The sequence below is a fragment of the Puma concolor genome, chromosome B4, assembly GCF_028749965.1.
Source record: "Puma concolor isolate L17-30 chromosome B4, mPumCon1.1.hap2, whole genome shotgun sequence".
In the NCBI taxonomy this organism is placed as follows: domain Eukaryota; kingdom Metazoa; phylum Chordata; class Mammalia; order Carnivora; family Felidae; genus Puma; species Puma concolor.
The window spans coordinates 121,172,258-121,199,505 of NC_141673.1; the positions used below are offsets into that span (position 1 = coordinate 121,172,258).

General features: G+C 40.9%; 1 protein-coding gene and 1 long non-coding RNA gene across 3 annotated transcripts in view; one reads left to right on the forward strand and one right to left on the reverse strand.

Annotated features, from left to right (window-relative positions):
• KIAA1217 (KIAA1217 ortholog) overlaps positions 1 to 27,248 on the reverse strand; it is a 755,207-nt gene that overhangs the window by 685,143 nt on the left and 42,816 nt on the right. The gene's annotated exons all lie outside the window — the stretch shown is intronic.
• On the forward strand, positions 3,945 to 4,547 carry LOC147579468 (uncharacterized). Its single transcript, XR_015253977.1, has 2 exons — positions 3,945 to 4,055; positions 4,180 to 4,547. It is a non-coding gene; the product is annotated as an uncharacterized LOC147579468 (long non-coding RNA).

Genomic DNA, 27,248 nt, shown 5'->3' on the forward strand with positions numbered 1-27,248 from the left:
AGTCATTAAAACCACCATCAGAGATTCTAATGCACGCAAAGAAATGTATGATTGACGTTATACCTACCAAGGATAGTAGATATTTCTGTTATCACATAAGGTAGAGAGCATCAACTGTGTCAACGGCATAAATACTTTGCTATTCACTTTGCCAGCTAACTTTGAAATTATACAATTTAGATTATTTTTAAATTTGGTATACTTCGGGGTTTTTTTTTTTTTTCAAATTTTACACATAAAATGAGATTCTGCTAATATTTACTAACATTTAAATCACACTTTTTAAATTCACATAGTTTAAAATTCATAAAATTTGACAGATTGTATATATTTTTAAAAGCTTTCTTCAAGTTTCAACACTTGGGCTACACTGCCAAGTCCTACATTGTAGAAGTAAAAAAGACAAATTGCAAAGGAAGGGAGAGGTTATAAAGGAAAAGAGCAAACAACTGTGACAGAGACAGGATGGTCATGGGCTACAGCTGTGTCTTCTACAGCTGGACTTCAGTGTCACTTTCCTTGCATGTGACTGAATTCTGGCCAAGAAAATGTGAGTCAGAAATCATGTGTGCTGCTCACAAGCCTGGTCCCTGAATACATGCAATCCTTCGTGCCCTTTCCTCTTTCATGGTAACACGGAAGCCTTGTATAAAAAATGGCAAAGCCACAAAAGAGAAAAAAACAGAGTCTCCCAATCGTAACTTAGAAGGGTACTATCCACTAATCAGGAACACATGCTATGTGACTGAAAAATACCCTTTATTCTGTTCATCCCTTAAGATTTGCAATTTTATCTTTCATACAGTGGCCAGGGTCGCTATATATATATAATATAAACATTACAAAGTATCATCAAGAAGCATCATTACCCTTGATGCACAAATTAATGGCCTGAATTAGAGTAATACGATATGGGGGATTTGGTAGTAAAACATATATTTTTCCAATTCTATCTTACTCATGCTAATATTAACAATTTGCCTGCATTTCCTAAATCAAAACCTCTAGCACAAGGAAGTGGTTCAAAAGCACACTGTATGAAGAGAAGGAAAACTAAGTTCTAATATTCACTGCAGAAACTCTACAAATTGGGTAATTTGAACTAGGAGAGAGCTTTATTCAACCTGAACTACTTGGAGGCAAAGCTATGTCTTTGGAAACCATCCCTTGGAGTAGATCTAACAGTGGCATAAAAAATAACCAGTTACACGCCCAGAGGCATCATTACTTACAACAATACTTCAGCTCTTAATGGGTGGCTCAGTTGGTTAGGAGTCTGAATTTGGCTCGGGTCATGATCTCGCGGTTTGTGGGTTCGAGCCCCACATTGGGCTCTGTGCTGATGGCCTGGAGCCTGCTTTGGATTTTGCCTCTCCCTCTCTCTCTGCCTCTCCCCTGCTTGCTCTCACTCTCTCTCTCAAAAATAAATAAACATTAAACATTTTAAAAAACATTTTACAGAGTACACTTCCTTAGAACACTGAAAAACTTGAGGACTTCTATCAAAGGTTCATCACCAAAAGAATGCTGGGTTGATAATATGCTAATTTACCTTGTCATATCAAGGAAGTGCCTCAAACTTAAGTAGAAGTTAAGATAACCTAACTAGAAGCTGCACCTTGAATGTGCAGCACTAATATTGCCAGTCATAAAAAGGTGACGTATATTCTATAACCAATATATTCCTTATTTCCATCAGGCTTCCTGCTCTGCTGAGTTCCATGGCATTGGAAAAACAGATGGGCTCTTGGGGGACTCCAGAGATACACAACGGACAATCTGTGCACAGAACTAATCCTGTCTTTCCATTTAATTTGGGAAATTGGGAGAACTTATGCGTCATGGAGATTCTAGAGGATCTAGATTCACTCAATGGTGAATAAGAGGAAAACTACTATATCACCTTCTCAAAAAGATAACTGAAAACTGACTTTTTTAAACATAGTTACAATTTTTTTCTTGAAATGAGAACTTTTAAGATCTCTCCTCTTAGAAACTTTTCAGACTGGTGCTACAATACAATGACTTTCTTTTAGAAATGACTTTTTAGATTGATGCTAAAACATAACAACTTTCTTCGAAGAGTCTTCTCCATCTTTGGGGGCTAATGTAGCAATGTTTTACTATTGTTATTGAAGTGGCATGTCACCAATTCCTGTCTTTTCCCCTTCTATCACCACATCTGAACTCGCTGGATTTTACCCACCAGTGTGTAGTTGGTGAAAATTAAGCTTAGGTGGAAAGGATCTTTAAAACAATCATAAATAATGTGTATCTCAATTCAACTCAATTCAACTCAACTGAAGCCTAAACAAGGGAGATAGCAAGTATCAAGACTCTTCCAGCATGTAACCACTGGAGAAATGAGATTTGCAAATGTTAGTACAGCCTCTAGCACAGAAGACATGAAAACCACCAAGCAAAAGTGGTTTGGGGGCATAATGAGAAAGATGGCTATGTATCTACCATATGTCATTAACAATAGTGGAAACCACACATCAGATTCCCCATGCATGATGCTAGAATGGTTCTCCCCACACTCTAAAGGGTTTTTAATCTTCTCAGAATCAAAATTATCTTCACTTGCCATTGTACATGGGGAGGAAGAGAAGCATTGATTGATTACCAGTTAATTAAGTCTGATTACCCATTTTGGTTTCTGAAAATATAAATGCCTATAATTAATTTTGAGTTTAAAGGGAGCCAAGTTCCCATGGCATGCACTGATTGCATATGTCAGAGCCAAATGTGCTCTGGTGTTCTGAATAGAGCTTCTTAGACTCCAAAGTCATTAAAACAAAACCTGTGAGAGAGCTGGAATGAAAGAATGATATAGTAGCAATCAGTCCCACTCCTTTGATAAAACACATTTGCTGGCTCACCTCCTTCTCCATTACCCGAAGTCCTCACCAGACTTGAAATGCTGTGGGAATGGGGGGTTACCCATTGTTCAGCTGAGGACACTCAGCTCCTAGCAGTGGGAAGAGCACAGTGGAGGGATCAATGCTCATTGACCTGTCTGGGCTGGTTCTGGAAGATTGTAACATTGTTTGCTCTAGTTCTGTGTGGCTCCGGAAATTTCAAGCAGACCTGCATCCCCTTCAGCTCCAGACAACCCTCCCAAGGCAAGTTCAGTCCAGGACTGCCCATGAGCAAGTCAATGATCCATGAATTAACCCATTTCTGGGCTGCAGTAAATGGTAAAGAGACACGTCCAGGCATTTTTTTTTTCAATCTCTCATGTCTTGTGATACTGATGACAGTGAAGTCCAACTGTTGTGTTAAAAAATAAGGACTGGAAGAATTCTATCTTGAGGGGAAGATGGCAGCATAGGAGGGTGCTGGGCTCACCTCATCTTGCTAATCACTTAGATTCCACCCACATCTGCCTAAATAACCCAGAAAACCGCCAGAAGACTAGCACAACGGACTCTCCAGAGCCAAGCATAGACGAGAGGCCCATGGAAGAGGGTAGGAAGGACGGAGAGGCCGTGCACGCTGACAGGAGGGAACCAGGGTGGTGGAGAGGCAGCCTGCCCTGCAAGGCAGAGCCCCCAAGTCTGGCTTGCAAAAGCAGAGGGGCAGGACTGCATGAGTTCTGACAGCCAGCGGGACTTAACTTCTGAATGTTATAAGTCAACAGCTCTGCTCGGAGAGCGGGAGGGTGAGAGGACACCAGGAGGGAGAGTTGTTGAGCCCCGGAAGACAGAGCTCAGCTCGAAGGGGAACAAAGCCACTGGCCAGCACCATTTCCCTCTCTCATCCCCCAGCCGAAATCCCAAAGGGAACCAGTTCCCGTCACCAATCTTGCTTGCACCACGCAAGCACCCAACGCTGTGCTTCTGTGGATCCATCCCTCTGATGGGTTTGCCTCCCTCCTGGAGCTGCAGGGCTCCTCCTGCAGGGGACCACCAAGGGCAAAGCCAGCTGAGCCTGCCCTTCTGCCCCCGTGCACCTTGCCAATCCACCCCGGCTAATACACCAGATCCCATCGAAGCAGCACCACAAGCCTGGCAGTGTGCAAGTAGCCCAGACAGAGGCCACACCACTCCACAGTGAGTCCTGCCCCTGGGAGAGGGGAAGATAAGGTACACACCAGTCTGACTGTAGCCCCAGCGGTGGGCTGGGGGCAGACATCAGGTCTGACTGCGGCCCGCCCACCAACACAAGTTACTCCAGACAGCACAGAGGAAGAGCCCTGCAGTTCCGCGCCACTCCAGGGACTATCCAAAATGACAAAATGGAAGAATTCTCCTCAAAAGAAACTCCAGGAAGTAGCGACAACTAACGAACTGATCAAAAACAATTTAAGCAATGTAACAGAAAATGAATTTAAAATAATAGTTATAAAATTAACCGCTGGGCTTGAAAAAAGTATAGAGGACAGCAGAGAATCTATTACTACAGAGATCAAGGGACTAAGAAACAGTCAGGAGGAGCTAAAAAATGTTATAAATGAGCTGAAAAATAAAATGGAGGTGACCACAGCTCAGATTGAAGAGGCAGAGGAGAGAATAGGTGAATTAGAAGATAAAATTATGGAAAAAGAGGAAGCTGAGAAAAAGAGAGATAAAAAAATCCAGGAGTATGAGGGGAGAATTAGAGAACTAAGTGATGCAATGAAACAGAACAATATCCGTATAATAGGAATTCCCGAAGAGGAAGAGAGAGAGAAAGGGGCTGAAGGTGTACTTGAACAAATCCTAGTTGAGAACTTCCCTGATCTGGGGAAGGAAAAAGGCATTGAAATCCAAGAGGCACAGAGAACTCCCTTCAGACGTAACTTGAATTGATCTTCTGCACGACATATCACAGTGAAACTGGCAAAATACAAGGAAAAAGAGAAAATTCTGAAAGCAGCTAAGGATAAACACACTCTAACTTATAAAGAGAGACCCATAAGACTAGTGGCAGACCTATCTACTAAAACTTGGCAGGCCAGAAAGGAATGGCAGGAAATCTCCAATGTGATGAACAGAAAAAAATATGTAGCTGAGAATCCTTTATCCAGCAAGTCTGTCATTCAGAGTAGAAGGAGAGATAAAAGTCTTCCCAAACAAACAAAAACTGAAGGAATTCATCACCACTAAACCAGCCCTGCAAGAGATCCTAAGGGGGATTCTGTGAATGAAATGTTGCAAGGACCACAAAGTACCAGAGACATCACTACAAGCACGAAACCTACAGACATCACAATGACTCTAAACCCATATAATTCTATAGTAACACTGAATGTAAATGGACTAAATGCTCCAACCAAAAGACATAGGATATCAGAATGGATAAAAAAACAAGACCCATCTATTTGCTATCTACCAGAGACTCATTTTAGACCCGAGGACACCTTCAGATTGAAAGTGAGGGGATGGAGAGCTATCTATCATGCTACTGGAAATCAAAAGAAACCTGGAGTAGCCATACTTATATCAGACAAACTAGACTTTAAATTAAAGGCTGTAACAAGAGATGAAGAAAGGCATTATATAATAACTACGGGGTCTATCCATCAGGAAGAGCTAACAATTATAAATGTCTATGCGCCGAATATGGGAGCCCCCAAATATATAAAATAATTAATCACAAACATAAGCAACCTTATTGATAAGAATGTGGTAATTGCAGGGGACTTTAATACTCCACTTACAACATTGGATAGATCATCTAGACACAGGATCAATAAAGAAACAAGGGCCCTGAATGATACAGTGGTTCAGACGGACTTGATGGATATATTTAGAACTCTGCATCCCAAAGCAACAGAATATACTTTCTTCTCGAGTGCACATGGAACATTCTCCAAGATAGATCACATACTGGGTCACAAAACAGCCCTTCATAAGTGTACAAGAATTGAGATCATACCATGCACACTTTCAGACCACAATGCTATGAAACCTGAAATCAACCACAGGAAAAAGTCTGGAAAACCTGCAAAAGCATGGAGGTTACAGAATACCCTACTAAACAATGAATGGGTCAACCAGGCAATTAGAGAAGAAATTAAAAAATATATGGAAACAAATGAAGATGAAAATACAACAATCCAAATGCTTTGGGATGCAGTGAAGGCAGTCCTGAGAGGAAAATAAATTGCAATCCAGGCCCATCTCAAGAAACAAGAAAAATCCCAAATACAAAATCTAACAGCACACCTAAAGGAAATAGAAACAGAACAGCAAAGACACCCCAAACCCAGCAGAAGAAGAGAAATAATAAAGATCAGAGCAGAAATAAACAATATAGAATCTAAAAACACTGTAGAGCAGATCAATGAAACCAAGAGATGTTTTTTTGAAAAAATAAACAAAATTGATAAACTTCCAGCCCGGCTTCTCAAAAGAAAATGGAGATGACCCAAATAGATAAAATCATGAATGAAAATGGAATTCTTACAACCAATCCCTCAGAAATACAAGCAATTATCAGGGAATACTATGAAAAATTGTATGCCAACAAACTGGACAACCTGGAAGAAATGGACAAATGCCTAAGCACCCACACACTTCCAAAACTCAAACAGGAAGAAATAGAAAACTTGAACAGACCCATAACCAGCAAAGAAATCGAATCAGTTATCAAAAATCTCCCAACAAATAAGAGTCCAGGACCAGATGGCTTCCCAGGAGAGTTCTACCAGACGTTTAAAGCAGAGATAATACCTATCCTTCTCAAGCTGTTCCAAAAAATAGAAAGGGAAGGAAAACTTTCTGACTCATTCTATGAAGGCAGCATTACTTTGATTCCCAAACCAGACAGAGACTCAGCAAAAAAAGAGAACTACAGGCCAATATCCCTGATGAATATGGATGCAGAAATTCTTAACAAGACACTAGCAAATTGAATTCAACAGCATATAAAAAGAATTATTCACCATGATCAAGTGGGATTCATTCCTGGGCTCCAGGGCTGGTTCAACATTTGCAAATCAATCAATGTGATACATCACATTAATAAAAGAAAAGATAAGAACCATATGATCCTGTCAATCAATGCAGAAAAAGCATTTGACAAAATTCAGCATTCTTTCTTAATAAAAACCCTTGAGAAAGTCGGGATAGAAGGAACATACTTAAACATCATAAAAGCCATTTATGAAAAGCCCACAGCTAATATCATCCTCAATGGGGAAAAACTGAGAGCTTTCTCCCTGAGATCAGGAACACGACAGGGATGTCCACTCTCACCGCTGTTGTTTAACATAGTGTTGGAAGTTCTAGCATCAGCAATCAGACAACAAAAGGAAATCAAAGGCATCAAAATTGGCAAAGATGAAGTCAAGCTTTCACTTTTTGCAGATGACATGATATTATACATGGAAAATCCGACAGACTCCACCAAAAGTCTGCCAGAACTGATACATGAATTTAGCAAAGTCACAGGATACAAAATCAATGTACAGAAATCAGTTGCATTCTTATACACTAACAATGAAGCAACAGAAAGACAAATAAAGAAGCTGATCCCATTCACAATTGCACCAAGAAGCATAAAATACCTAGGAATAAACCTAACCAAAGATGTAAAAGATCTGTATGCTGAAAACTATAGAAAGCTTATGAAGGAAATTAAAGATACAAAGAAATGGAAAAACATTCTGTGCTCATGGGTTGGAAGAATAAATATTGTTAAAATGTCAATACTACCCAAAGCAATCTCCACATTCAATGCAATCCCAATCAAAATTGTACCAGCATTCTTCTCGAAGCTAGAACAAGCAATCCTAAAATTTGTATGGAACCACAAAAGACCCTGAATAGCCAAAGTAATTTTGAAGAAGAAGACCAAAGCAGGAGGCATCACAATCCCAGACTTTAGCCTCTACTACAAAGCTGTAATCATCAAGACAGCATGGTGTTGGCACAAAAACAGACACATAGACCAATGGAATACAATAGAAACCCCAGAATTAGACCCACAAAAGTATGGCCAACTAATCTCTGACAGGGCAGAAAAGAATATCCAATGGAAAAAAGACAGTCTCCTTAACAAATGGTGCTGGGAGAGCTGGACAGCAACATGCAGAAGAATGAAACTAGACCACTTTCTTACACCATTCACCAAAACAAACTCAAAATGGACAAAGGACCTGAATGTGAGACAGAAACCATCACAACCCTAGAGGAGAAAGCAGGAAAAGACCTCTCTGACTTCAGCTGCAGCAATTTCTTACTTGACACATCCCCAAAGGCAAGGGAATTAAAAGCAAAAACAAACTATTGGGACCTCATGAAGATAAAAAGCTTCTGCACTGCAAAGGAAACAATCAACAAAACTAAAAGGCAACCAATGGAATGGGAAAAGATATTTGCAAATGGCATATCGGACAAAGGGCTAGCATCCAAAATCTATAAAGAGCTCACCAAACTCCACACCCGAACAACAAATAATCCAGTGAAGAAATGGGCAGAAAACATGAATAGACACTTCTCTAAAGAAGACATCCAGATGGCAAAAAGGCACATGAAAAGATGCTCAACGTCGCTCTTCATCAGGGAAATACATATCAAAACCACACTTTGATACCAACTCACACCAGTCAGAATGGCCAAAATGAACAAATCAGGAGACTATAGATGCTGGCGAGGATGTGGAGAAACGGGAACCTTCTTGCACTGTTGGTGGGAATGCAAATTGGTGCAGCCACTCTGGAAAACAGTGTGGAGGTTCCTCAAAAAACTAAAAATAGATCTACCCCATGGCCCAGCAATAGCACTGCTAGGAATTTACCCAAGGGATACAGGAGTGCTGATGCGTAGGGGCACTTGTACCCCAATGTTTATAGCAGCACTTTCAACAATAGCCAAATTATGGAAAGAGCCTAAATGTCCATCCACTGATGAATGGATAAAGAAATTGTGGTTTATATACACAATAGAATACTACATGGCAATGAGAAAGAATGAAATATGGCTGTTTGTAGCAACGTGGATGGAACTGGAGACTGTTATGCTAAGTGAAATAAGTCATACAGAGAAAGACAGATACCATATGTTTTCACTCTTATGTGGATCCTGAGAAACTTACCAGAAGACCATGGGGGAGGGGAAGGGAAAAAAAAGAAAAAGGTTAGAGAGGGAGAGAGTCAAACCATAAGAGACTCTTAAAAACTGAGAACAAACTGAGGGTTGATGGGGGGTGGGAGGCAGCGGGGTGGGGGGGGGGCATTGAGGAGGGCTCCTGTTGGGATGAGCACTGGGTGTTGTATGGAAACAAACTTGACAATAAATTTCATATTTAAAAAAATTTTTTTAAAAGATTAAAATAAATAAGTAAATAAAATAAAAATTCAGGACTACTTTTCCCCACATTCTTAAAATGCCAGCTTGCACTTTCCTTATAAAGAGTTCACAAATATACCTTGGTTCCTGAACATTAAAATCAAAGTCTCTTTCAACAGATCGGAGTAGTCCAAGAAACTTTACTGATGGATTTAACAAATATTTACTGAGCATGAAATATGTGCCTGGTACCATGCTAACAGCCAAAAGCATAACCCTTAGCAAGACCAGGTCTGATCCTTGCCCACATGTGGCTTTTGGTTTAATAAGAGAAGTAAGCATTAAACAAATAAGCATGGAGAAAACTATATAATTGCCAACAGTGGTAAGTGCTCTGAAATTCAAGAATAGATGTAGGGTTGGGGCCCCTGGGTGGCTCATTCGGTTGAGTGTCCAACTTTGGCTCAGGTCATGGTCTCATGGTTTGTGAGCTCAAGCCCCACATCGGGCTCACTGCTATCAGACAGTCAGTGCAGAGCCCGCTTCAGATCCTCTGCCCCCCTCTCTGTGCCCCACCCCTGCCTGCACTCTCCGAAAAATAAATAAATATTTAAAACACAAGAATAGATGCAGGGTGTTGATGAAAGAATAAAACAGAGGTACTTCATTTAGACTGAGGTTTCTGGGGAATGTTCTTTTAGGAAGTGACGTGTAAGATGAGGCAGAGTTGGCAGGTGAAGAATTGGAAGTATGAGCACAGATGTCAAGTCCCTGAGGCAGGAAGGAGGCTGGTTCATGTGAGGTTCCAGCTCCCATCCGCGTTTCCCAGCATCTAAACACTTTGCTTCTCCTTTTATCCCCACTGCCCCCTGCATTTTCAGCCTTTTCCTCTCTCCTTTCCTTCTGTGTGAACAGAATCTGTCTTCTCCCTCCAACTATCCATCAAGACTGTATCAGTGACCTGTGGCCCCTACTTGAAAACTTCATTGGGCACCTTTGATCTGTCTACAGATCTTTGCCCTGTTGATTGCCCCTTTCTTCTTGACTTTTTGACACTTTCTCGTCTCTTGGATTCAATGATGATGTTTTCTTCCTGTTTTTAATTACCTCTTGAGACACCACTTCTTTGGTCTGTCCCTTAAATACTGGTTGCTCCCATGTTCCATCCTCCACACATTTCCCTTCTTATTCATGAAACATTCTTCTCCAGTGACCCCTCCCATCCCAACACTTCACCACAACCAACATTCGGATGACTTCCTAAGCAACTCTTTCTCTCCAGAGCAAAAATCCCTGCTATATTTCCTCTTGGTTGTTTCAGAACCTCTAGAGTCACTGTGTCCAGCACTGGGGAATGGCTCAGGGAAAAGGAACATGCTTTTGTCACCATCCCTATGCTCTGACCATAGAAGAGATAATGTCTCCACTGTACTATTCCCCCCCCCCCTCACTATTTCTTCCCTAATGGAAAATTTACAAACCTTATTGGCTGGCTCTTGAAATATTAATCTGGACTCATTTTGAGAAAGTATGGGGTTACTGTTCTTTGGAGACAAAATGAGGCTTCTTTCACGTTGCTATCACTTTCTAATTCAGAGGTAACTTCTGTCCCAAGGCTTGCTCTTCCAAGGTTAGTACTCCCTGGGGGCAACCAGCCAGACTACTTTTTCTGGTCTCCTGAATTAGATGACCCAGCTTCTGCCTTCTTGGAGAAGAAAGGAGAAAGCCCTTCTTGGAGTCCCAGACTTAGGCCTCATGTCTGGGCTTACTTTGGGGTGTAAGTTGCTTACCTGATTATTACTAAAGCAGTGATTTATGTCTCATTTGTGTATCTTCTTTATGTATACATTTCTATGTTAGGAAACTACAGAAGAGAGAAGGGCATTAAAATGTCATCCCTATGTAAATTCATCACCAGCCCTTTCCTTTCTCAGTAAAAGGCACCTTCCAAGTGCCCATTCCAAGTGGTCCTAGTGCCCTCTTTCTCCCTTCCAGTTGGTTACCTTCCCTTCCAGTTCTTTCCTAGTAGAATGTAAATATGTCCTTCTTATCTCTGTTTTCTTAGTTGGGGCTTTAGCACCAGGAATGTGCAAACCTGATAATATCACTCTTCTGCTTGGAATCCTTCTGTCTCTCCAAAGCTTTCAGAGCAAAGCCCAGCTCCTTCACGTGACATGCCTCTCCTGTCCTAACTTCTCTTACACCCAGCTAAATTATCAGGGGGCACTACCCAGCTGTTCATACCTATCCCCTACTGCACTCACTGCCCTCTTTGTCAACCATTTTTTTTAATGTTTATTTATTTTTGAGAGAGAGAGAGACAGTGCAAGTGGGGTGGCAGGGGTGGGGGCAGAGAGCAAGGGAGATGCAGAATCTGAAGCAGGCTCCAGGCTCTGAGCTGTCAGCACAGAGCCTGACCAGAGCCCGACATGGGACACAAACTGAAGAACCGCGAGATCATGACTTGAGCCAAAGTTAGACGCTCAACCGACTGACCCACTCAGACGTCCCTGTCCACCTCTTTTTAGAAACCATTTCTGACCATCCTTTTCCACCACTTATCCTAATTATTCACTGCTTCTTTATGTTCCCCCAGCACCCTGAACGTTCCTGTGTCTCCCAGCTAATTCATAAGGTCCTAAGGAGGTAGGACTCTATCTGCCTATCTCTGTATCTTTTTTATTAGCACAGGATAGGCCCTGGATGAATGTTTGCTTAAGCAATGACTGAACAGAGGTGAAAATAAGAATGGCATGTTGTTGGAGAGGCTACATGAGCACATAGCCATAACCACGACTCTGCAGTCAAATGGCTTCTGTGAACATACATATTTGTCACATGAACTTCCAGTAACATCAGGGTTGAAAACAAATTATTGTTCTTTGCTGTTAAGTGGTGCCTAGAGGAAATCAGATCATGATAAACTTGATCAAACTGTTACCTGTTTGTTTGAATGTCAAGATCACTGCCATAAATAAAAACTATTCTTTTTAGATTACAAAAGCAAAAACTAGTGTTTGCTGTATTCATTGTAGCACACCGCTAAGTGACAATTACAGGGCATGGAGCCACGTGTGATTTAGAAGCTGGAAAAGTCTCTTGGAGAAGGACCCAGTTGAAAATACATGATTTTCAACTTGTCATCTGACTTAAATTTCCTACCGAGTAGAATAATACTGAAATCATTGTTAGCTAAAGAAATTTAATTGCGGTCTACCTTCTTATTGGCCACATTTTCTTCTGTAAGTCACCTTCAAATTTTTAAAAATATTTTTTTAAATATTTTAAATATTTTTTAAAAATTAAATGTAAATATTTTTTAAAAATTAAATTACCGTGTAACCCTGATAAGACATGGAGATTTGAAAGCTGCACATGTTAGGTAGCATAGCAAGTGAATGCTTTTTATTCTAATGTTTAATGCACACTTCTGGGGTTGAAAAAAGTGATTAAAAAAAAGAAGGGAAACAGTTTTCTATCCAACCGTCCTATAGTGTTTATTATAACTAACATTGAGATGCATTAATAAGGAAGTTCCAAGTACATGGCTAGCCCAATTAAATTTTGAAAAATCACATTAAAGTTTTAATGACTGTTTGGGACTAGATCAGCTTTAAAAGTGGATACTTACTCAACTCCCTGAGATTTTCTTTCTTTACCAACTGGTGAACTGTCTCAGCATAAGCATATGTATGCAGACACATGGTCTTACTACTAAACTTTGACTGATTTTTTTTCATCCTTCCATGTTGCTGCCTTTTTTTTCTACTGCTATTCTTCTCTTTACTGCTGGAAAAAGGTGTAAAAAAATCTTTGGACAACAGTGTAGACATTCAACTGTGGCCACTAGAATTCAACCTCTGCACCACTATCCATTCCAAACCTTTTTTGATCATCAAAACATTTGATGAACCTGAACACTTCCATCTCAGGGTACACTGATGCAACCTTAGGATGTCACAAATTCCTTATTAACCTCACTTTCAGTCCCATTCAGATGGTATGGGAACACTGAAGACTAGTCTAACTCAACCACCACTGAGGTGAAAAGATTTACTTCCACCTGCCCCGTGCATGACGGTAGCCATCATCATGGCCAGTTCCCTTGTTCTTATAGCCCCTGTGCCTCGAGTGAAAGGAGGACCAATGGAGGAGCCTGTACATGGCAGAATAAACCTGCACCTCCTCACCTACTTACTTGGATTCATGTATGTCTATTAACCTGTCTGTGCTGTCTCCTGAAATCATACGTGACAGCCTGGGTAGTGAGTTAAAACTTCTCTAAGCCTGAGAAGAGAGAAAAAGCTCAGAATAAAATAAAATAGGCTAGTCCCCTAATAAGGTATATATGAGGCAATGGGAGAAGGGAGCTAAATGGGGATATAGTGTCAAGTCAAAGGAAATAATTTCCTCCTCCGTCTAGTCAAGGAGCACAGGAAAGAAACGCACCCTTCATACAGACATTGCAGGTGGATAGAGAAGCAACCTGGAACTTTTAAAGCATGCATACAACTTTCTGAGAGAAATTTGCAGACAGGAAACTGGTGGTTCACATTAAGCACCTCGTTTCCAATCTGATATCCAGAAAACAGAGGAGTTATGAATCAGCCCATGGTCTGTCGGATATAATTATCCTCTCTCTACACCATTATCTAATCATTATTAGTATTACTGTTGTTTCTGTTATTGCCTTCTACTCAATAAAGATACCTCTTCTGAAATCAGGCCTTCAGATACTGTAACATTCAAAATTAAGCATTTATTTACTTCAAACATAATGAAACCCATATATGAAAAACCTACAGGAAACATCATACTATCGGTGAAAGTCAGAAAGCTTTTCTCTAGGATCAGAAACAATGCGAGATGCCCACTGTTGGCATCTTCTACTCAACATAGTACTACTTTTGTGCTATTGAATTGTATGAGTTCTTTATATATATTGGATATTAATCCTTATCAGAAATATGATTTGCAAGTACTTTTTCCCATTCTGTAGGTTGTGTTTTCCCTTTGCTGATGGTTTCTTTTGCTGTGCAGAAGCTTTTTAGTTTGATGCAGTCCCATTTGTTTATATTTTATTTTGTTGCTTGTATGTTACGAGTGATTTCTAAAAAATCATGACCAAGACCCATGTCCATGAGCTTTCTTCCTACGTTTTCTTCTAGGAGTTTCATAGATTCAGGTCCTACATTTAAGTCTCTAATCCATTTTGAGTTTATTTTTTCTGAGTGGAAAATGAACAAAGGATCTGAGTTGACATTTTTTCCAAGAAGCTATATGAATGGCTGCAGGTATATGAAGATATGTTCAACACCACTAGTCATAGGGAAATGCAAGTTAAAACCACAATGAGATATCACCTCCTGCCTATTAGAATGGCCACCATGAAAAAGATAAGAGATAACAAATGCTGGCCTGGATGTGGAGGAGAGGGAACCCTTGTGAACTGTTGGCAGGATTACAAATTGGTGCAGCCATTATGAAAAACATTGTGGAGGCTCCTCAAAAATTAACCTAGAATTGCCTTATGATTCAGCAGTTCCACTTCCGGGAACATATCCAAAGTATATAAAAGCACTGACTTGAAAAGATATCTGCGCCTCTGTGTTTACAGCAGCATTATTCACAATAGCCAAGACATGAAAACAACTAAGTGTCCATCAAAAGATAAGTGGATAAAGAAGTTGTGGTACACATGTATAAGGAACCATTGTTCAGCTACGAAAAATGAGGAAATCTTACCATTGGTGACAGCATAGATGGATTTTGAAGGCATTACGCTACATGAAATAAGTCAGACAGAGAAAGACAAACACTACATGATCTCACTTATATGTGGAATCTTTAAACACATACACACACACACCAAACTCATAGAAAAAAAGGTCAGATTTGCAGATTTGTGGTTGCTAGAGGTGAAGTGTGGGAGGAGAGAGAATCGGAGGAAGGTGGTCAAAGGTACAAACTCTCTCTCAAAAAATAAACATTGAAAAATGTTTTTAAATAAAATAAAAAACAAACACTAAAAACACCATATATTTAACTTTCAAACTCATCTTTAGCATTCCCAATATTATTTTTCAAAATATTAACCCACATCATTTACTGTTTATTTATCTACAGATTTCTACTTTTGTTCTTTTCTAAAATGTTTAATCGAAGTATAGTTGACATATAATATTATATTAATTTCAGGTGTATAGCATAGTGATTCAATAATTATATATATTCAAAATGCTAACCATGGTAAGTTTAGTTATCATCGGTCACCATATAAAGTTATTAAGTATTACTGACTATATTCCCTATGTTGTAATTTTCATCCCCATGACTTATTTATTTTATAACTGGAAGTTTGTACCTCTTTATCCCCTTTACCTAGTTCACCTATTACCCTGCCCTCTGGCAATCAGCACTTAGTTACCTGTATTTATGAGTCTGTTTTTTGGGGGTTTTTTTGGTTGTTTGTTCATTCATTTGTTTTGATTCCACATCTAAGTGAAACCTCTGGTATTTGTCTTTCTGTCTGACTTGTTTCACTTACCATAATGCCCTCCAGGTCCATCCATGTGGTTGTGAATGGCACGATTTTATTCTTTTCTGTGGCTGAGTAATATTCCATTGTGTATATGTACCACATCTTATTTATCCATTCATCATGCTACTATAAATAATGCTGCAATAAAACTAAAAAGTACCATACAATCTAGTAAGTCTACTTCTGGGTATTTAGCCAAAGAAAATGAAAACACTAATTCAAAAGGTTTCCATTTTTTTTTAACCTTATACTTCTTTGAAGCAGGCCTCAGACTCACATAATAACCACAGGTGATATGATACAAATACATGTGAACCAACAGAAACTAAAAGGAAATAATGCAATAATATACTGCTTCATAATTGTAAACAACAGGAAGCGTAGATGGTAACCGGAGGCAAACCGAAATCCGTTTTGTAATCATTAGTTCACAATCAGTCCATTAGGCTCTCGGTGACACACAGCACGGCCAAATTTCTGGGGTTGACTATTGACTTTTCTATTTTTTTCCTGCTGGCATTGGTACTCCCACAAAACATATTAAATCTTCTCCCTCTGGGCTTATTATTTTCTGTTTCTCCTCTCTTTTCATTCCTCATTTGTTTTTGCTTTGCATTCACGTAGTTGTACGTATCACTCCTCACTCGAGGCCACGGGGGAGAGAAGATAACCTACATTCATCTCTGCATTGCACATCCTGTACTCTCTCACCCATAGGATCACAGAGGTGTTGAACTTCAGCGCTGTTAGGGACTTTTATGGTCACTGAAGATGACAGAGATTAAGAGACTCAGGTAAAAATTATATGGCCAGTTGGGTAATAAAACTGAATTAGTCAACTGTAGTGGGACTAAATCAGGAGTCTTCATCCCCTGGAGCATGACAAAAGATCCATGGTTAGGAACTGCCATATATACTTCAAGAGATGTCTTTCTCTATCCATAGATTTGGGTTCTTAGGATTTCTTCAGGATTTTAATTTATCTTAGCCAGTTCCAAGGATCCAAGCTATTTTCTCTTCCAGACCTTTTGTTCCGTTTGCTCTGCAGCTCAGAAAAGAATGCGGGCCACAGCCCGAGGCAGCTGGAACTTCAAGAGTCTGCACGGGGGCAGTACCACTGCAGACCTCTGGATTGGAAGCATCAACCCTGCCGGCTACACAGACTGTGATTTGCCGGAGTATTTGTATAATAAGGATGAAATTCAGTTTGTATTTAATTATTGTTTTGATGATTTGGTGGTTCTAAGTCATTTGCCAATGGGATTTTAAAATCTTTTTCCTTTGATTTTACCCTTCCTCGTAATGCAGCAGTTAAATACCACCGATTACGGCTCACAAATGGAAAAAGTTAGCAATGATCATTAAAAAAATTGTAGAAAATGGTACAATGGACCTAACAGCTCCTTCCCTCAGAGGATGCCCAGAGATTAAGGAAACATGGGAAAGCAACATGAAAGGAGCATTCAGAAGCTGAATGTCAAAATTCAAGGGCCCCAACGAGAAGGTGGAGAGAAAATCAGAAGGGGGAGGGACGCTAGATCCTTGGGACACGTGGACACTAAGGAAGAAAGGTATAAAGAGAGGTGGGGGTGATACGGCAGCAGCAGCCTTGACTTCTGCCATCTCTAGGCTTGAACTGTGCCCCATTGAAGGCCGCCAGGATCAGAATATCCCCCAAGATTCATCAAAGGTCATAACAAGAAAGGAGGGAGAGTGTCTGTTAGACTATCTGGAAAAATGCTGGGAAGGTCCCTGGGCAGAACATTAAAACTCTGTATTCTAGTGAAGTTTCCATCTAAAGAAAGCCCCTCACATGGATCACGTGGTGCCAGGAGCACTCTGTCGTGAGCAATCACCACATTTCCTTTGAAACAGAGATTAATCGGGGATGGGATTCTTCTGTCTTTGGAGTTCTTCTGGGAAACTAACTTCCCCTTCCCTTTCTCTCACTTTTTTGATGTGATTATCTCCAGTATACACACACTTTGATTATCTTGTGTCACTGATTCATTTGTTCAAAAAACACTGAGTGCCTCTTATGTTCCAGGCACCGTACCATACCATGAGGATTCTGAAATGAATTCCACTCCTCCCCAGGTGCTCCCAGCTCAGCAGAGGAGACACTAGGAAGGCTGGTCATTAGATAGTGTAGGAGACATCCAGGAGAGGTAAACTCTGATAGGGGCAGGGAGGAGGGAATGGTGAGCAAGCAGTTGGGGGAGAATTCATAGATGGGGACACTTTTAAGTTGGGTCTTGCAGGTAAGTAGAAATTTGTCAGGAAGATGAGAAGGGAACAGAATAATTAAGCTCCAAAGGTAGAGTTGAAAGTGAAAGTCGGAAATTTTTATGATCTAGGATTTCCTTCATGTTCTAAAACATGATGTGGTAAAACTCATATTAGGTTGGCCTATGAAAAGATTTTTGAGATTAGTTTGGAGTTTGGACTTACGGTGTTTTCGATCCTTTAAAAAAGATTAATTTGCTTATTATAGAATAGACCACCATTCCATTCTCCAACATACTTCCAGGAACTGCAAGTGTGGATAACTCTTGTTTCAATCAATGGGATTCTTGTACTCAAATGTTTTGAGAGTCCATTACAGAGAGTTGGGTCAACTCAGTCACATACATGCTCCACAGGTACAAATTCAATTCCCAGCTTACATCTTAAATTTTCGAAAACTATTATAGCTACTTCAACCAAGAAATAGGTGGATAGCTATTTGACTTTTGATTATGTTCACAAGCAAATATACAGATAAAGCAGGCACAGCAGATAAAGCATATTTCAATCCAAAGCTCTAAAATGATTTCTACTAATTGTGAGTTTATTGGTCATGCTTCTTTGGGTACAATGATCTCCTATTCCTTGTAGGGAGGATTTTATCTTTTCTTTCTGTAAGGTTTTACATGATGATCATGGAAACTCTGATTATAACCAGTGACACTGGTCTTTAGCCAAATTTGCCTCCATTATTGTTTGACATTTACTCATTGGCACCATTGTTTATCAAATCTGGAATCTTTCTTCAACTAGGCAAAAATACTTTCTATATAACACTGGAGTTCCCATAAAATATAAGAAACATTAAACTGGTGAATAGGCTTGCAGAGTATCTATCACTAATGTCAAAGGTCCATCCCAAGTCCATCAATATGAAAACCTAGGTTAGGTACTCAACCTCTGTGCCTCAGCTACCTTCCATGGAAAGTGGAGATGATGATAGTTTATAAGGCTCTTATATAATTGAATGCAATAACATAAGTAGCATACAGAGCTTAGCACAAGTCTGACCCATTGAAGGCACTCAGCAAATACCTACTCACTTTATCTCATGACGAGTTTTTTTAAGAAGCCAAGAACCTCAAGGCACGGAATAAAATCTAATGCTTAGGAGTTAATAAAAATGTCTCTCCTTTATGCTTGCATTCATTAGTAACATGTCATAACTAATGCTTTTGATATAAGAGGAAGAAAAATCATTTCAAAATAAATGTAATCAAACATAAAATACCTCAGGGAACCAGAGAAAGTACAATATTGCATAAATAGTGGAAAATTATACCTATAACACGCTTCTTAATTCTGAGTTAATGAAAATAAAGGTGAATGTCACATGTGGTTATTTTAATTAGAACTTATATCCAGGTGGTTAAAAATAGTCAAATTTTCAGAAACAATTCTTCAGCCTTCAATTAACATTTGGATCAAAGTACAATTTTTTCCCATGCTATTCAAAGCTACAAAATAAACCTACCTTTGAAGCAAACAAATATTTTGTTCAATGATTTCCACTCTAAAAAAAATAAATAAAGGCTTGTTTAAGCCCACAGCTAAAGAGTAAATAAAATGTAAATGTCTTATGAACCAAAAAAAAAAAAAGGCAAAGTTAATACTATTTCAATTCATTAAATCACTACTGACACATAACACAACACTTCCAACTGCTAATTAATGACATTCTGAGATTCCAGGAATTGATGAAAATGTTCACAGTGAAATTCAATCTGTTTCTTTATGAAAACTATTTTGGGCTTAACATACACCACAGGATAACTGAACAAGGATAGCCAGCATCCAGCTGGCTCTAGCAAGAGCTCACAAATACCCACAAACTGCCTCTGTCTTCCTTCTAACCTGAGGGGTGTGAAATACAGAATCGGCTGTCAAAAACAAAACACATAATAACACAGCAGACCCACTTTTTGCCTATGAAAACAATCTTCTGGAAAATTTATTTAAAAAGTAGACACAATAAAATATGTCCGCTGATGTTCCCTCATCTCAACATTTTTCAAAACCTGAACCTGAGGTTCCATTGCCCATAATTAGTCACAAATACTTTCAAGACACATAATCTGACAGGAAACCCCTGGAGACATCTCTGAATATAGTAAAGGAAGCCAGGAGGTTAAAACTTCTTCTTCACATTTTTCTTCAACCAGATTTGCTAAACCGAGGAAATTATTTGATTTGCAAGACCATTAGCCACACTGACAAATTAATTTCATCAATCACAGTAAAATGGGATGAAATTGAGTATTTTTTTCATACTGAAAGTAAATTCAAGGACACTAGGGAAGAGGTGGAAAAATAGTATCCTATTATCGAAAAGACATTTTAAGCTCCTGTAAGGACCTCATGACGCATAATATGGGGAACTGAAAACCAGAAGACACGGTTTTCGCTTACGTTTCAAAATACTTCAGCACATAGAACTCTTATTGGTTTAAGTTATTAAAATCTGTGAATGAAAAAACCCTCCCAGACAACACATCCATTCCTGAGCATAGGACACCGCACACAGCATTGTAGAAGGCACTCTAATGGCCAGCTTGTTATGGGTAGGAAAGACAAGGTGTGTACTTTCTGACGAAGCACTAAACTTCAAATATTTCCAAGCTAAGGGAGTACTTGAATGTATTAATGATAATATAAAACAAGACCAAGTTCATTCTCCCAGGATGCTGCTATTGGAACTCTCCTGCATTTATGCCACCATTAGTCCATCATGGCCTCTCATTCAAGCTCTTAAATTAGTTATTCATTTATTCAATAAGTATACTTTAGGTTAGATTTTGAAGGATTGTTGCAGGCTATGCCAAAAAGTTTCGAGTTTCACTAAGGGCAACGCAGAAGAAGTGAAAGGTTTTAAGCAGGAGAATGACATGATCAGATTTTTATTTTAGAAAGTTGACACTTTGGATATTAAATGGGATGCAGTTAGGAGTAGATACCTGGAAAGCAGCTTCAGAAAGAACCAAGCTAACCCAGGCAATAAGTAATAATGACGCAAAGAAGGCTGTGGGAGTGAGGTTCAAGAGAATGAAAAGGAATCAAGGCATACAAGGAAGGTTATGAAAAAAGAAAATACTGGGGACAAAGCAAAGTTGGAGAGTTGGTTGGGAATGATGTGTTCCATTTATAACAGGTTGAATTTGAGGTCAATTTTAGCCCTTTATGTACAATTAGTACATAGGAGCAAGATATCTATCTAGACCTCATAAGCTGATAGGAGATGGATCTAAATTAGGAAGACATCTCTAATGCAAATGATTATTCAGGGGGTGCCAGAGGACAGCACAGGTAGAAAATTTAGGGTTAAGAAAAAAAAGAGCAGAAGACTGAACACTAGGGGACCTGGGTGGCTCCGTCAGTTAAGTATCCAACTCTTGAGTTTAGCTCCGGTCATGATCTCACATTTCATGGAATCGAGCCCCATGTCCAGCTCTGTGCGGACAGTGTGGAGCCTGCTTCAGATTCTCTCTCTCCCTCTCTCTCTCTACCCTTCTCCTGTTTGCATGCTCTCTCTCTCTCTCCCTCAAAATAAATAAATAAGCTTAAAAAAAAAAGACTAAACACTAAGAAAGCACTAATGTTTTAGAAATGGGCACAGAGAGAAGCGAATAAAGACAGATGGAGAAGGAGAGGAAGGAAGAAACTGTAAGAGTAAGTCTAGAGAAAGCCAAGGACAAATGTTTCAAGGCAATCATGGCCAAAATTGGCAAGTGTTGCTAAGTTCTCAACTGAGCTAAAGACAGAAAAGTGCAGTGAATTTAATAAAAAGAAGAAGGATGATAGGGAGTCGGGAATCTTGGTTGTACAAATGCTCAGCTGGACTGAATTAGGATGCACTTGGAGGTGAGGAATTGGAGATAAGAGTGTAAAGAACATTTTCATGGCCTATGAATACCCACTTCTAGAAAGCTCCACCAATGAGAACAAAAATGTCAGCTGTGGCATAATTCCAAGTGGTGGCAGGGCACTGAAGTTACTCCAGACTTGGTGTAGCAGCAAGGCAGGAGCCAGACGGCAAAGGCTTCATGACATGGGGGACAAAAGTGAGGACCGCCGTTGACAGTAATTCAGGAAAAGGGACTCCTGGCTCTTAGTACACACGCTGTGGCAAAAGAGCAGATTCTACATGCATGCACTCATTCGTTCATTTAAGAAGTATTTCTTGAGTAGCTGCTATTTTGGACACTGTGTTAGATGCTGGGAAGATTCTTGGTAAACACATCACATGTGCTTCCTGCTCTCAAAGAACCTACAGTAGGGAGGCTGCTGCAAATGTGGAAGCCTTGAGATGGAGGAAGATGTCCGTTAAAACTCAAAGGCAGGGGGCACCTAGAGGGCTCGGTTAGTTGAGCATCTGACTCTTGATCTTGGCTCAGATCATGATCCCATGGTCATGTGATCAAGCTCTGTGTCAAGCTCCTCGCTGAGCATGGAGCCTGCCTAAGATACTTTCTCACTCTCTCCCTCTGCCCCTCTCCCCCACTTGTGTTCTCTCTCTCTCTAAGAAGAAAGAAAGAAAGAAAGAAAGAAAGAAAGAAAGAAAGAAAGAAAGAAAGAAAGCGAGAGAGAGAGAAAGAAAGAAAGAAAGAAAGAAAGAAAGAAAGAAAGAAAGAAAGAAACAGAGAGGGAGGGAGGGAGGGAGGGAGGGAGGGAAGGAAGGAAGGAAGGAAGGAAGGAAGGAAGGAAGGAAGGAAGAGAGAGAGAGAGAAAGAAAGAAGAAAGAAAGAAAGAAAGAAAGAAAGAAAGAAAGAAAGAAAGAAAGAAAGAAACAGAGAGGGAGGGAGGGAAGGAAGGAAGGAAGGAAGGAAGGAAGGAAGGAAGGAAGGAAGGAAGGGAGAGAGAGAGAAAGAAAGAAAGGAAGGAAGGAAGAAAGAAAGACACTCAAAGGTAATAGCTTCCACTGAAGAAGGGGGTAAAAGAAGGGACTTTTGTTCACTAGGAAACCAGTTCTCCGTAAGGCACAGGGCATAGGTTTTGGAGGACGGCAGTGGTGGAGGCTGGGTCAGGAGGAGAAGCACACAGCAGGCCAGACTATGCAGAAGAGGTAACATACCTTCTAGGGACTTTAATTTTGAGAAGGAACTAAAAATAGCAGGGGTGTGCAATCTGGAGGAGCTATTAGCCTTGGGGTTTCCAGTGGAATTCACCCCAAATGGGGAGGTCCTGATTAGTAGGGCTTCTCAGGGAATCCAAACGTGGGACACAATAGTAGCTTCTGGGACTTGGTTCTCATTACAAAACCAGCCTAGACCTGGTTAGACTGTGGGCCCAGGGAGTGCAGGACAATGGGAGACGGGAGGATGTATTCCCCAGTGTCAGTCACACATACAGGAGGAAGCTGGAAGCGTCAGGAAGAAGCTGGACCTTTTGCAAAGGAGCCCGCCAGTTCTACATCATGGTTCTAAGGGAATCCACCCTGACCTTGGTATCCTTCTAACTTTTGTGTCACTTTCGGATGCTCACCTTCATCACTTCCCTCACCATCTGTGACTCCTCCTCTGGGATCTAGTTTTGATTCTTTCCTAATGAGGAATGTGCTGTCTTAATTGTCTCAACTCCCACGGTCTTGATAGTCACCTCATCCTGACATGTTCTCCCCGGACCCAAGAGGCTGATTTGCAGTTGCGTTGGTAGTACATATTTTTTAAAATGTTTTATTCATTTTTTGGGAGAGAGAGAGAGAGAGAGAATGCATGCATGAGTGGGGTAAGGGTAGAAAGAGGTGGAGACAGAAGATCCCAAGTGGGCTCTGTGCTGACAGCAGGGAGCCTGATGCAGGGCTCAAACTCATGAACTGCGAGATCATGACCTGAGCCAAAGTCATTTGCTTAACTGACTGAGCCACCCAGACACCTATATTGTATTTTCTCAAACCCTTCCCTTCTTGTTGCCTCAAGACTGCAGTTTTTAACCCACCACACTGTTCAACTCCTCAAATAACCTCTGAGAGTCACCCCAATCACCCAGGGTCAGAAGACCAGCAAGTAAAAGATGTATCACAGTCTTCATCCAAATTCTAGAAGAAATAAAATGCCAATACTTCCTCCAACACCTTCATCCCCTTCCTTTCTCTTTTATTCCTCAAGACAAAACCCTAGCTAGCCCCTCAGCCGCCCCCCGTTTCTTGCTAGTTTCCTCTGCAGAGACACAAAGAGGTCTTTTTTCTTGCCAAATATTTTGATCATATCACATCCCTACGGGCTGAGTGTCAGACACTATAAAGTGTTTCTCAAAAGAGATACTTTTTTTTAATGTTTATTTATTATTGAGAGACAGAGAGAGATAGAGCATGAGTATGGGAGGGGCAGAGAGGTGGGGAGACACAGAATATGAAGCAGGCTCCAGGGTCTGAGCTGTCAGCACAGAGCCCGACGCGGGGCTCAAACCTGCAAACCATGAGACCATGACCTGAGCTGAAGTCGGACGCTTAACCAACTGAGCCACCCAGGCGCCCCCAAAAGAGATATTCTTATGGGTCAGTAAGATTCTCTGGGCCCCGTAGTCTTCGCTTCCTAAATGGCTCCTTCTGGTGGTCCTGAGGCCCTTCTGCCAGCTTTCTTGATTCCTTCTTCACCTCCTACGGTCTTTCCCTTTCCTTCACTCCAACCAAGCAAATGTTCTTTGGCACTTTGTTTAATCCTTCCAACCCCATCTCTAGACCTCTTTCCCCATCGCAGCTGGCAGAGAACGATCCCCTTCGCCATCACCCCAACCGCTCTGTTTTCCCACAGAAGTTCTCACTCAAATTCTAACCCGTACAAATAATGTTGGCACACCAGGTAGAAAAGTTGAACACACACCTCTGCCTCCCAGACACCTATCTGGGATGTAGGTTAATGGAGGGCAGGGAACATGGTGCAAAAATGTCCAGCACAGTCCTTAGAATAACGTCAGTGTTTACACAGGGTGCAAACTAGAGGCGCCCGGGGGGCTCAGTCGGGTGAGTGTCCAGCTCTTGGTTTGGGCTCAGGTCATGATCTCACAGCTTTGTGGATTCGAGACCCAGACTGGGCTCTGCGCTGGCAGTGTGGAGCCTGTTTGGGATACTCTCTCTCTCCCTCTCTCTCCGCACCTCCCACCACCTGCGCTGTCTCTGTCTCTCTTAAAATAAATAAATAAGCTTTTGAAAAAAGGGTGCGAAACAACAGGAAAATCTGAACATTGCGAGCAACCTAAGCATGGATCAGTCTTTGCTCGCTTGTGGACAAAATCAGAAGCAGATGTTTTTCTCCATTGCCCTTCGCATTTGCACCCCCTCCCTGATGAACTTTCTCTCTTCAGCCCTCTCCCGATACAGAGATGGTATATACTATTATATATACCACATATATATATATATGATATATATGATATATATCATATATATCATATATATATATACACACACAACTAAAATAACTGAGATTCCTCAGATGATTCAATGAGGGTTCTCGCTCGGCTAAGAGCCGCCCAATGGAACACGCCAAATCACAGTGCAGCGGAGGCTGTTCCCAGGGTATCCATGGTAATCAGCAACATGAAAAAGTTACAATCAACTTCCAAAGATGCCTACGTTACGTCTGGGAAGATGCAGAGGCTCAAGCCAGACATACGGAGCAACTCTGGGCAATCATATCATGTTAGCACAAACATTCTGGCCAGGATGAAGATAACTGGAGTGCCAGGTACTGTGTTTCCAAATAACTGAAGTCAATGTTTATTCTATTATTCATTCAATTTATAAAAACACTTCTTAAGCATTCATTATATGCCAGGGAATGCTGTTGGTACTGGGCATATAGCAACATGGAAGAAATAATAAAAATTCCCTGCTGTTTTGTTGGCAAAACGATGATAAACAGACACTGACTAATAGAGAATCCTCACTCTACAGCAGTCTTTAGAGGTTGTGATGGTTAACGATGCCCAGATATTTAGCCAAACATTATCCCGAATATTTCTGTGAGGGTGTTTTTTCGGATAATATTAACATTTAAATCAGTGGACACTGAGTAACACAGATTACCCTCCATAATATAGGTGGGCCTCGTCCAATCAGTTGAAGCCCTAAAAGAACAAAGACTGACCTCCCCAAACAAGAAGAAACTGTCAGTGGACGACAACCTTCAGACTTGAACTACAATATGAGCTCTGCCCTGAGTCTCCAGCCTGCCCTCCCACCCTGCAGATTTTTGGATTTGTCAGCCCTAAGAATCACATGAACCAATTCCTTAAAATCTCTCTCTTTCTCTCTCATGGATATGGGTATGGATACGGCCACACACACACACACACACACACACACACACACCCTCTATTGATTCTATCTCTCTGCAGAACCCTAATACAGGGGTATCCTGATTTTGAGGGGAAGATACCCAGGGCTAGCATACCCACCAAGGTGGCATCCATCACGTACTTCCCAGCACTGATGGTGGAGGCACCGGTTACACTGCCTCTCCTCTGACAGCCTTCATGACACAGTCTGAGGGGGACCCCACCTGGGTTAACAGTGATCAAGGAGAGCCTGCCCTTTGGAAGTCGGACCTTGGGTACCTACCGTTGGCGCCTCCTTAACATCACTCGTTCTAGTCTGTTCTCTGAGCAATCACCCAGTTCAGCTGGCTCTAAAGGTCACCTACAAACCCTCCCAGGACTGAAAATCAATCTTCAGTTCTGAGCAACATCAGTCTGCATCCTCTGCCAGGTTCATGCAAATGTCAAAGCAGCAGGAAAGTGCCACAGTAGGAAATGGCGATCAATCCTGCCCCAGAGACAGCAGGCCGCCTAGCAGCTCATGCACTTGCTAACTAGAAAGCCTGGACACCACAAAGGCCTGCTCCTGTCTTTAAAGCCCTTAATTCCAAAGTATTCCTTTTTTTCACTGGAACTGGCCTGGATCCAAGCACCTGAGGCATTTCCACGTGGTCTTGCTCCTGCTCATGCTTCCCCTCCGCATGAAACGCTTTCTTCCCTTTTCTACCAGAAAACAATCCATCTTTCCAGCCTTGCCTCAAATGTTACATTTGCTCCGAAGTCTTTCCTGACCCCTGCCAGGAAAAATTAATTACTCCTTTAACTGTGTTCCCAGAGACATTTAAATTTCTTCTGAAGATTAGAAAGGACACATTAAAAAGCATGGTCATGTTAACCAAATATTCAAACATCAGCCCAGTGAAAACTGTTCTAGAAAACCAGTCTAAGTATGA